At 38.8% G+C, this 12438-nt stretch overlaps 1 non-coding gene across 1 annotated transcript; it reads right to left on the reverse strand.

Annotated features, from left to right (window-relative positions):
- Nucleotides 1–3752: 3752 nt before the first annotated feature.
- LOC145007811 (small nucleolar RNA R71) lies at nucleotides 3753–3859 on the reverse strand. Its single transcript, XR_013663175.1, has one exon. It is a non-coding gene; the product is annotated as a small nucleolar RNA R71 (small nucleolar RNA).
- Between the last annotated feature and the right edge of the window lie 8579 nt (nucleotides 3860–12438).

Below are 12438 nucleotides of genomic sequence, written 5' to 3' on the forward strand. Positions count from 1 at the left end.
ATGATTATACTTAAAAGATTAAGTATAATTCTAATACCTTGAAAATTTTCAAAGTATAGCGGAACGAATAAGAATAATCAATTAGGCAAAAGGATAGAAGTTTCACCAATCTGAAAGGAAAGAAGAGTGCTTTAGTATCATGTTTTATGATCATCCTAAGGATTATGGAACCATGTCACAATTGATCCTCTAAGGACACCTTAGTGCATTCATATGACTAAGAAGAGGAATCAGGAATTGTTGAAATGGTTAAATCAAGAAGATGTATCATACTTCGTTCCAAAGTCAAGTTTTAGAGTTATATTCTAGTTACTCCAACTTGTACCTTAAGTAACATGTTCTAAGTAGGTTTATAACACCTCGTGAAATGTGGAGTAGAAATGTTTCTTACTCTTACATATTTGAAATTGAAAGTTGTGATGTTTTGGATAAAATAAAGACCAACTAAGACCAATTATATGAAGTGTTGTTTTGGATAAGAACTCGCACTAATTCTTGAATATTTGGTTAAGTAATGTTCCTTTACTGATAATATTATATGTCAAGAAGTCAGTGGGAGTCTTAATGGTATTGAAAAGTTTTAAGAGTCAATCAATAATGAAACTGGTAGGTAATCACTAGCACACAACCTAAGGTTTATAACCTATCATGTTAACATATTCTTGTTTCTATGCCATTCCAGTTAAGTTGACTGTGCATGTGAATTATATGAGTTCTAATTTGATTGCATAAGGTAAGGATGTAACATCCCAAAACCGAGACCTAATTTTTTTTTGCTTAATTACATTGCTAATGAAAATAGTTTACGGAAAACATCGTGGTTATCATTTCAAACATCAAGTCACAAATCACAAGTCTCAAAAACCATATCATCAAATAGTAAAATATCATAGTACAATCCCAGGGTTCTCACGTGGAAATCATGTGTGTGCGATGCGCTGATACCCTATTGGCTCCTTCCCCTTAGCTGAAGAGGTACCTGAAACTAAAACTAAAAACTGTACGCATGAAGTTTAGTGAGTTCCCCCATCATACCACATACCATACAATCATACATAATGTCGAGCAATTTTGGGGTGCCCGACCTACCCATGTCAAGCCATTATGGGGTGCTGACCTACCCATGTCAAGCCATTCTGGTGTGTTGACCTACCTGTGTCAGGCTATTCTAGGGTGCCTGCCTACCCTCTGGTCTATCTCACCCGGTCACGGGGACTATTTTACCCCTTACTACTATCACATAATAACATATCATAAACATGCTGTCAGACATATCTGGGGTGTCCGACCTACCCTTCGGTCCTAACAACTGAATCGGGGGACTATTCCCCTCCTACTACCGTTATCACATAAAACATATCACACTGGCACATACAACACATCAAGTAATAGCAAACCAGACAATTATCACAAAGGCTGATATGTGCATATTTAGTTTGTATTAAGTATAGATTTTTATTCATTTATTAGCTAAATTATTGCATTTCATGGACAAAAGGTACTTAAAAGTGTTTGAATTGTATTTTCAGTCCAAAAACGAAGCTCGGAAGCAAAAGGAAGCAGGAGAAGCGGTTAGGAGCTCGGGAATTGGATAAAGAATAAAAACACCAAAAATAGCACCTACTCGGCGAGTAGGATCGACTACTCGGCGAGTCCAAGTGAGGATAATGACTCGTGAACCCAGATGCTTATCGCATACGGATATTGTGAGACGGACTCGACGAGTCGCCACCTGACTCGACGAGTAGATACGCAAATATATAGATAACTTCTCAGATCGAGGAAAAAAAACTTCTGGGATAATTCTGGAGTAATTAGCTGCGATTCAGAGGCTAGAGAAACCCTAGAAGACGAAGATAGAAGCTACAATTCAATCTCGAAGGAGATTTGAGGCAAATTCCATCATTATACTTAATCTTTTGTTTTCCACTATGGTTAGACAATTAGAATTCGTTTTTGTGCTGTTATTTACTTCAATCATGAGCTAAAACTCTTAAACTTCTGTTTGGGGATACAAAATTGAGACTATGGTTTGATCATTGGTAGGATTAATTTAATGTTGGTGATTTATTTGTTATTTTAGCTTGCTAAAGAACCTTGTGTGTGAATGATAATTAATTTTCTGTTAATAGGAAGGTAATTAAATAGCATGAACATTGTTTGATTATCAACCTCATATATCTTGTGACTACTTTGTTATATGTCTAGGACTAATGAACATGAAACTAGGATTAATAAGAAAATTAAGTAAATTTATGTGCAAGCTTGTGTGATGACCATCAACAAGGAGTTAATTAAAACCAAATTGATTAACTATTGTGAGTCTAAAGTAATCCGAATAATTAATCTAGTGAACTAAATTGAATTAGACAACTGATCACTGTTTAAGTTAGTTTATTTGCTAAGGATTAGTATAGTGAACGCTAACCTAATCACTTGAATCGGTAACCAACAAAAGAATTAATCCATTGCACTATTACCTTGAAATCAACCATAGGATCAATTGATTTGAACTAAACAGAAGTTCCTTCATATTATTGAATCTAGTTAATTCTTTGTTTTTCTAGTTTTTAGATTAAGTAATAGTTAGTAAGTTTCTAGTGTTGTAAAACTAGAGAAAACCCTCTACTTATTAATTAATTTAGATAGAATTAGTTTTTATTTTTAATTTGTCGTTCCCTGTGTTCGGTACCCTACTTGCTTAAACTATTCCACAATTGATAGGTACACTGACTTTGTATTTATTTTACAATTAAAAGTAGGATTAAAACTAAGTGAGTTTACGCACATCAAGTTTTTGGTGCTGTTGCCGGGGAACGGTTCTAAAATTAGCATTAAAAATCTAATTCAATCGATCCTTTGTGTGAGATTTATCTTACACAAAGTTAATTTCTGTTTAATTTAGTAGGTAGTATATAAAAATAAAATAAAATTTAAAAAAAAAAAAAAAAAACTGATTTTACCTTGGACTCGCCGAGTGCATTCGCGCAGACTCAGCGAGTACGACGCTAAATCAGCTTTAATTTTACTATATTTTTTTGTTCTTTTTACGCGTTTTCTGTTCTGTTTGCAGTTGTTTCATGACCCGAGGATCTGATACACCTCTGGTTCCCCCTCTTGAAGATCCGAAAACCGCACTAAGAAGGAGCAAAGGCAAAACCGTTGGAGAATCCGCTTCTTCAAAGAACTCACCACTCAAAAACCTCAAGTCCGTTTTCAGCAAGAAAAGGAGCAACAAATCAGGAGCATCTAGTGCCTCGTTGACAATCGAAGACCCAATTCAAAAAGACACCGAGTACGAGACCGAGGAAGAAGACGAACCCACATACGAGCACACATCCGAGTTTGAAGACGATCTAGCTACCGCTATGGCTAATATCGATGAAATCCCCATGGGGGAATGGAAGAAGAGGATGCGTGATGACACCGACCCGGGACTTGTGCAACCCGCAATTCCCGCAACCGTTACTTTCGAGCTAAAGGGCCATATTCTTGCTCAACTCAAGGAGATTCCTTTTTACGGGAAAGATCACGAAGACGCCTATAAGCACTTGGATGAAGTAAATGATGTGGCTGACTACTTCAATGTACCAAATGTGCCTCGCGAGACCCAGCTACTTCGCATGCTCCCAGTCACGTTTAAAGGTGCTGCGAAGGATTGGCTCAAGTCACTTCCTCCCAGATCGGTCACAACATGGGCCATGATGAAAGAGGAATTCATAGACCATTTTTGCCCGCCTTCCAAGATAGCTAAGTTAAAGAAAGCCATCGTCAACTTCGAGTAACAACCCGGTGAATCTCTTTATGAAGTGTGGGAAAGATACAAAGGTTTGCTTAGGAATTGCCCACATCATGACCTTAATAGCCAACAAGAAGTCTCCATTTTTTATGATGGAGTCAATGTCACCACAAGGCAACTACTCGATTCACAAGGCCCGCTCACCAGAAAGCCGCCTCCGGAAATCAAGGAGTTAATTGAAGAATTCTCTAAGCATTCTAGAGAATACCACAATCCGAGAAATGAAGTAAATCGGGGAGCAGTGAACTCAGTGAATGATAGCATGGCGACGGTAATAGCTAAGCTCGATAGTCTAGATAGAAGGATGACAAAAATGGATCAAACAATCCATGCTATTTGAGTTGGATGTGAAAATTGTCGCGGGCCACACCTCACCAAGGATTGTGATCGAGACGAAAATGGAAATAAAAAGGCTCAAGTGTTTTACTCTGGTGGCGATAAATACGACGAAGATTGGAGGAAACCGAAGAAGGAATGGCTCCCATACGAAGAATATAAAAAGGCTAAGGAGGAGAAATACAAGCAGAAGGAGAGGGGATTCTATCAAAAGGAAGAGCCGGTGATGGAAAAGAAGGCCAATTTAGAAGAAATGCTCACTAGATTCATAACCGCGTCCGAAAAAAGACACAATGATCATGATGTAGCAATGCAAGAGACCAGAAATATGTTGAGGAATCGGCAGGCATCCATTCTCAACATTGAAAAACAGCTGGGACAGCTTGCACATCAAATGAATGAAAGAAGACCGGGCCAACTTCCGAGTAACACTGAGAATAATCCAAGAACGGAAAATGTGAGTATGGTAACTTTCAGCTGTGAGAAAAATTTCACACAGGCACAAAGGGTCCCTAATAGCAAGACAGAGAAGACAGAAAATTCGATTCCAGCTAAACCCGACCCGACTCGCCGAGTCCCTCAAATGGACTCGACGAGTCCATGCATACAAGACAGAACTCCCATTCACTCAAAGCCATACAATCCTCCTCTGCCATTCCCAATCAAAGCCATGCCTGTGGACAAAGTGGAAGCTTATAAATCCTTTATGAAGCATGTTAAAGACCTCCAAGTCATTGTGCCATTTGTAGAGACGATGCTTACAACACCCAAGTACTTCAACTTACTAAAAGGTCTCTTTACTGCTAGGAAAGACTTGTCTGAAGTCGCAGAAATAATGCTGAGTGAGTTACCCGAAAAGAAGGGCGATCCGGGAAGCATAAAAATTCCGTGTCAATTTGGAAACACATTTGTCACTCAAGCGTTGACCGACTCCGGTGCAAGCATCAACCTGATGCCTCTTTCTTTCTTCAAGAAACTAAACTTACCAGAGCCAAAACTGGTAAACATGAAGATCCATTTGGCTGACAAGACAACAATTCATCCAAGAGGAGTTTGTGAGGATCTTCTCATTAAAGTTGACAAGTTCATCTTCCCAGTAGACTTTGTGGTGCTAGATATGGAAGAAGACCCCGAAGTTCCAATTATTTTGGGGAGGCCATTTTTAAACACCGCGTGTGCTTTAATTGATGTATGTGAGTCTACACTTACATTAAGGGTAGGAGACGAGTCAGCGGTATTCAAAGCCATACCAGAAGTCAAGCAAGAAGTGAAAGGGAGAGAAGATATCTCATTTATCGATTTAGATGATGAGATACTGCAAAACGAACTTGAACTTTTGCAAAAAGAAGACCCAAGCAAGCTTCTGCAACATTCTGGAGAGGATGGAGATGTTCAAAAGGACTTGGAGGAGTTAGAGAAGCTACTGGAAGGAGCCGATTCAGAAAACACTCACGAAAAAATGGAATACAACCAGACTCGCCGAGTCACTCTATTGGACTCGACGAGTCCAGTCGAATTTGACAACAAATCGGATAACTTCAATCTGCTTGTTGCTGATTCTCTGCATATTCGGGGTGATGATTCTTTAGAAGAACAAACAGTAGAAGATGGGTCAAACGTAGAAAAAGAGGACAAGGCAACGGATAGGAGAGTGGAGGCTGATCAACCATTCAATACCAAACCAAGAGCACGAACTTTCACGGAATATGAAGTAGTTAAGTTTACTGAAAAGGAGGTGAAAGAGATGGAGAAAAAGAATGGGGTGAAGAAGAAAAAGAGGAGAAAAGAAGCCCAAGCAGCCGAGGATGATGCTGTAATAAAGAAGAGAAAGGAATTAAAAAGGGCTTATAAAAAGAAGGTTCACACTTACAAGACAAAGTACAAACCACAAAAGATAAGGTGTGAATTCCCGATGCTAGAAGATGACGAGACGTAGATGGGAAGGAGTCCAGCTAACGACTCCTTAAAAAGAAGCGCTTGGCGGGAGGCAACCCGTTATTTAGAGTTTGCTTTCTTTTACCTTTTCTTTTGTTTGCATTTTTTTTTCTTTCTTTCGTTTTTAGAGTTTTAATCTTCCAATTCATCGGATATGTCTGCTTGAGAGTGCGTATGGACTAAATGTGGGGTGAAAAAAAAGTTTTCTTTCTAAAGAAATTACAAAAAGTGTTAAAAATTTTGGATTTTTGCAAGAGACTCGACGAGTCCATACAAATTTAAGAAAATATCATGCATCGCGACCAGACTCGCCGAGTCTGACCCCTACTCGACGAGTCAGTATTATTCACAGAAAAAAATGATAATAACATTTATTTTTACAACTGGTTTAACCCTAAAAGACTCATTTTTGAAACCACATCACCCACTCGCCGTGCGTGCGCCTCTTACTCCCTTCTCTCTCAAGTTTTCATCTTTCTCTCCATTGATCTTCAACAATTTTCAAGTTTCATCAAAGAAAGGTAACAAATTTCTTCTTCTTTTCTGTTAAAAGTATGATTTTAAGATCATCCATGATGGACATTGCAAGAAAAACCCGATTTTGGAAAAATAGTAAATTTTAGGGTTTTGATTTTTCATGGATTATGATGTTTTACTTGCTTATTCATGCCAAATACCTTATATACATGTGTCTAGACAAAACCCTTGAAGTGATTTGCAGGTTTCATGGCCCAATTTCAGTATACTCGCTGACTGACTCGTACAGTTCATGCGACTCGCCGAGTCATACATGGACTCGATGAGTCAAGTCGTGGAAACCTGTGCATGACTGTTTTTTTATTATGATCTATGTTTCTGGGTTTTTGTATCTTTGTTTTGCAGAAGTATGTTTAGCAGGAGGCAGAGTTCAAGTGCAAACCAAGAAGATTTTCCTTGGTTAAACTTCCTACAAATCGAGTCCGCTTCAACAATGCGGAAGTGGAAGAAGAAGCTGGCTGACATACGGAAAAAAGAAGTATACGTGCCTAACAAGATAGATTAGGAGTGGTTACAAAGTGTTCGGTATGAAGAGGAGTTAGCTCCTTATCTTTTGAAGGATTTTACCCATGGAGGCGAGACAATGATTTGTGACGGGTGGAGCCGGGTCTTTCGGATTCAAGAGCCGGTGTACTTGGAACTATGCTTAGAGTTTTTCTCCACGGTGTCTTTCACGGGGGGGGGGGGGGGGGGGGGGGGAACGAAATTTTATCACCCAGCAAGTTTTAGTTTTTGCCTTGGGGGTGAATTTCATCATTGTTCGGTGATCGACCTTGCTTGTCGATTGGGGATTTATGACCAGCCCTTGGTCTCCACAGCTATCTTTCGGGCCTTCTTGGAGCAAACCCACATGGTGTTTCCCGACGGAATAACTAGCACGTGTTGGTGGAACACAATTGGAAACAAAGTTTATATTCCAAAGTCGGCACAAGAAGGGAGCATTAGATCACCTACCCACCGCCTTATACATCGTCTCATTTCATCCACCATTAATCAAAGAAAGGATGATGACAAGGTTTATAACCTTGATGTCTTCTATCTATGGAGCATTATTACACCCGGTATTTTCTGCAACATTTCTTGGTGTTTGGCTTCGTATCTCGCGGAGGGTGCGGTCAAGGATCGCAAAACTTCCCGTATTAATGGTGGTATGTTTGTCACCCGGTTAGCCAACTCATTTGGGTTGATGAACCGTGGTGCATGGAATTTTATGACGATGATTCCTACACCTCTATTCAATCCAATTCTTTTCCGGCGAGCAAGAATCATTGAAGACTATGGTGGTGGTCATTATGCTATCCCGCATGATGACCCCGTTGTTGGTCCCGAAGCACCGGGAAGGAGGCTTCGATCGAGACGGGAACGGGATGTGGAGGACGAGCCGCCGGTGATTCCGGTTGAAAATGAAGAAGTACCAATGGATTGGTACAATGTGGAGATGAGGCGGCTACAGGATCAAATGGCGCGTGGGATCAACTTCAACAATCAATCCCACATCCAATTATTCGACCACTTCAACATCCCACATATTGATGGTGGCAATTATCCATTTATTCCGTCATGGGATGAGGTGATTAGTGCGAGAAGAAGTGGTGCTGGTGGGAGTGGAACAGCTGCGGATGATGATGAGGAGGAAGATTAATTTATTTGTGTTTTAATCAAACAATTTTCATTTTCTATTTTTATTTTTATTTGGTGTGTATGAAGTTGTTAAGACTTTATTTATTTTGCTTAATGATTGTTTGCATTAGTTATTTTTCAGGATTGGATTAGGAATGCTTGCATACGAAGGGTTTAAAGTCATAGAGAACGGGTGTTATAACGAGTGAAAGAGAGTCAAGGAAGTGACGCGTTAAAGTCAAAGTGTCGAGTACGGTCCCTAAGGATATGAGCAATTGAGTCTAGAAGTGAGGAGGGGTTTAGAAGAGTTATTAGAGGCTGATATAATTGCAAAATACAATCTTTTTTCGTCCAGTGGCCTACTCGTCGAGTGCACTTAACTGAGTCGACGAGTCGCCTTGTATTTCCGCACATTATGAGATGGCCGCGCTAGTACTCAACGAGTCCATGACTCGACGAGTAGATCATTTTTATACCAAAGGACTGCTGATTTGATGCTGCTAAGTCTACCACTTGACCACTTATTCTTCCATATCGATTCTTGAGGACTTTGCACTGCTTTACCTGCATATTTGGAGTTGCCACATGAGATTTTGATGCCCAAGTCATGGATGCGTTCTTTCATGGCTAAACTCAATTGAAATTGGAGCTTGAAAGAAGAGTGTCAACCTATCGACTACTACTCCAGGGGAGTTTGTTCTAATTCTCTCTATATTTGCATTTTTATTTTTGCATAATATGCAATGAGGGCATTGCATAAAATAAGTGTGGGGTAGGGGTTAGTCACATATTAGGAAATTTAGAATCTTAATTTAGGCTAATTTTAAAAAAAATTGTTGCATACCAAAAATATGACTTAGGGATTTAATTTATAAAATTTTGGTAAACAAAATTAGGATTCCATGTTAGAATTATATTTGATGATTGCATGAAAACCCAAATGTTTAGTTGAGCCTATATACGTTCTAGTGCATTTGTGGCTTCCTTATTCCAGTGAAATCATGAGACAAAAACACGACCTTGCTCAGCCTGAGGGATGCAATACGTTTAGCAGCCTAAACCTGAAATGTATCCAGGAAAATTATTCGTTAGCCAATAAAGGTTGAGATTGAGCGCCCCTGCTTAAGCATGTAGGGATTTGAGTGAAAAAAGTGAGGAATACATGTAAAAAAAAGAGAGAATTACTAGAAAAGTTGTAAGAATTTTGGAGCAAATGAAGTGAAGATCTAAAGATCAAAATTCGAAGAAATTCAAAAAGTTGAAGATACCAAAACTCAATCAATACAAGGTGGTGAATTCAAAGAGATCAAAGATCAAATTATCAAGGAAGTGAAGAATTCAAAAGAGCTCCATAGTGGTATTGAAAAGTTATAATTCTATATTATGTATGCTTGGGTTGCTCAATTAAAAATACCTTGAGGGTAAGAGGTTTTCTGAGGATGGATTCAGAGAGTTGCATAAAATGAGCATAGTTCGGGGTGAGTGGGCGAATGTTTATGAGGATTGTGAGTATTTGGAGTATGGGGGTCCTTAGGAAAAAATTTAGACACAAATGCATGCGTTGCGGTCTTGGCATAATGGTTGGGTTAAATTGGAGTTGTCGTACATAATTCTAATATCTTAAAATTCAGTTTTGCTTGGGGGCAAGCAAAAGTCAAGTGTGGGGTATTTTGATATGTGCATATTTAGTTTGTATTAAGTATAGATTTTTATTCATTTATTAGCTAAATTATTGCATTTCATGGACAAAAGGTACTTAAAAGTGTTTGAATTGTATTTTCAGTCCAAAAACGAAGCTCGGAAGCAAAAGGAAGCAGGAGAAGCGGTTAGGAGCTCGGGAATTGGATAAAGAAGAAAAACACCAAAAATAGCACCTACTCGGCGAGTAGGATCGACTACTCGGCGAGTCCAAGTGAGGATAATGACTCGGGAACCCAAATGCTTATCGCATACGAATATTGTGAGACGGACTCAACGAGTCGCCACCTGACTCGACGAGTCGATACGCAAATATATAGATAACTTCTCAGATCGAGGAAAAAAACTTCTGGGATAATTCTGGAGTAATTAGCTGCGATTCAGAGGCTAGAGAAACCCTAGAAGACGAAGATAGAAGCTACAATTCAATCTCGAAGGAGATTTGAGGCAAATTCCATCATTATACTTAATCTTTTGTTTTCCACTATGGTTAGACAATTAGAATTCGTTTTTGTGCTGTTATTTACTTCAATCATGAGCTAAAACTCTTAAACTTCTGTTTGGGGATACAAAATTGAGACTATGGTTTGATCATTGGTAGGATTAATTTAATGTTGGTGATTTATTTGTTATTTTAGCTTGCTAAAGAACCTTGTGTGTGAATGATAATTAATTTTCTGTTAATAGGAAGGTAATTAAATAGCATGAACATTGTTTGATTATCAACCTCATATATCTTGTGACTACTTTGTTATATGTCTAGGACTAATGAACATGAAACTAGGATTAATAAGAAAATTAAGTAAATTTATGTGCAAGCTTGTGTGATGACCATCAACAAGGAGTTAATTAAAACCAAATTGATTAACTATTGTGAGTCTAAAGTAATCCGAATAATTAATCTAGTGAACTAAATTGAATTAGACAACTGATCACTGTTTACGTTAGTTTATTTGCTAAGGATTAGTATAGTGAACGCGAACCTAATCACTTGAATCGGTAACCAACAAAAGAATTAATCCATTGCACTATTACCTTGAAATCAACCATAGGATCAATTGAGTTGAACTAAACAGAAGTTCCTTCATATTATTGAATCTAGTTAATTCTTTGTTTTTCTAGTTTTTAGATTAAGTAATAGTTAGTAAGTTTCTAGTCTTGTAAAACTAGAGAAAACCCTCTACTTATTAATTAATTTAGATAGAATTAGTTTTTATTTTTAATTTGCCATTCCCTGTGTTCGATACCCTACTTGCTTAAACTATTCCACAATTGATAGGTACACTGCCTTTGTGTGTTTATTTTACAACTAAAAGTAGGATTAAAACTAAGTGAGTTTACGCACATCAAAGGCAATCATCTCAACTGTAATCAACTACTAGTGGGTTGGCCTTGGTGCCTTAGACCCACTTCTACTGAAGGGTAACTCACCTCAACGTCATGTAGTATCTGCACTGTCCTCCGTGTGAAAATCGACTCTCCCCGAATCCTCAATCCCTACAAGACAACTTTTCTATGTTATCAATTCATACTCATAACCCTTACTAGAGCCACTTAAATCCAAGTCAAAGTCAAAGTCAAATCCTTGGTCAAAGTCAACATCTAGTTGACTCGACTCGCCGAGTTGGCCCGCCAACTCGTCGAGTTCCCATATCCACAAAACGCCATAATCCCATCCCTACTTGTCGAGTATAGCAAGAGCTCAACAAGTTCGCCTTCAACAACACATCAGACTATCTTTAACCAACTCGTCGGGTTCGTCCTTGAACTCGCCGAGTTCATATTCATCCATAAGAAGGTCTTCAGTCTATGACTCGTCGAGTCTGTCTTCATGTGGCTGGGACATTGCCTTGAACTCCCCGAGTCTATTCATCCACTTGTCGAGTCCTATGATTTCCAGGTCCCTAGTGAACCTAAACAACTGGGGAACCTTCGATCTTAACATCTGGTCCATAAACAGAAAGGATTTGATCGAAAATACCCCCCTCACCGAGTCCCATGAACGACTTTATGAGTCCCTCTTTGTCCAAAACCATACAGCCAATTATAATGGGTCTTAATGCATCAAAACCATAGATCTAGCCTCATAGGGTCCATTTTATATGTAAAGCTTCAAACTTGATGTACATGCATGGGGCCTTTGGCTCAAAAAGCTATAAAAGGAGGTGTACAAGATGCATGGGGTGTTTATGGCAACAAAGTTGGCACCTTTGTGCCATAGAGACCCCCAATAGATCTAGATTTGAATTTCAACTTCAAGCATGCCCACAAAATCCGACTTTCGCTTCTCCAAACTCATAAAAAGGGTATAAATAGCCCCAAATCAAAATCTAAGAGATAGATGGTCAAGGTTCCAACTTTTTATCTTGAATGAGTTGAGGATGGAGTAAAACTTCTGGACCTCCTTGCTTCTACTTGAAACTTCCAATCCTCCTTCTTCTTCTCTAACTTCAAACACACACAAAAGGCACCAAAAGGCTCAAGAACACACAATAAAGGTTTAGGGTTTTGTC

The sequence above is a fragment of the Lactuca saligna genome, chromosome 7 (assembly GCF_052625555.1).
Source record: "Lactuca saligna cultivar CGN05327 chromosome 7, ASM5262555v1, whole genome shotgun sequence".
Lineage (NCBI taxonomy): Eukaryota > Viridiplantae > Streptophyta > Magnoliopsida > Asterales > Asteraceae > Lactuca > Lactuca saligna.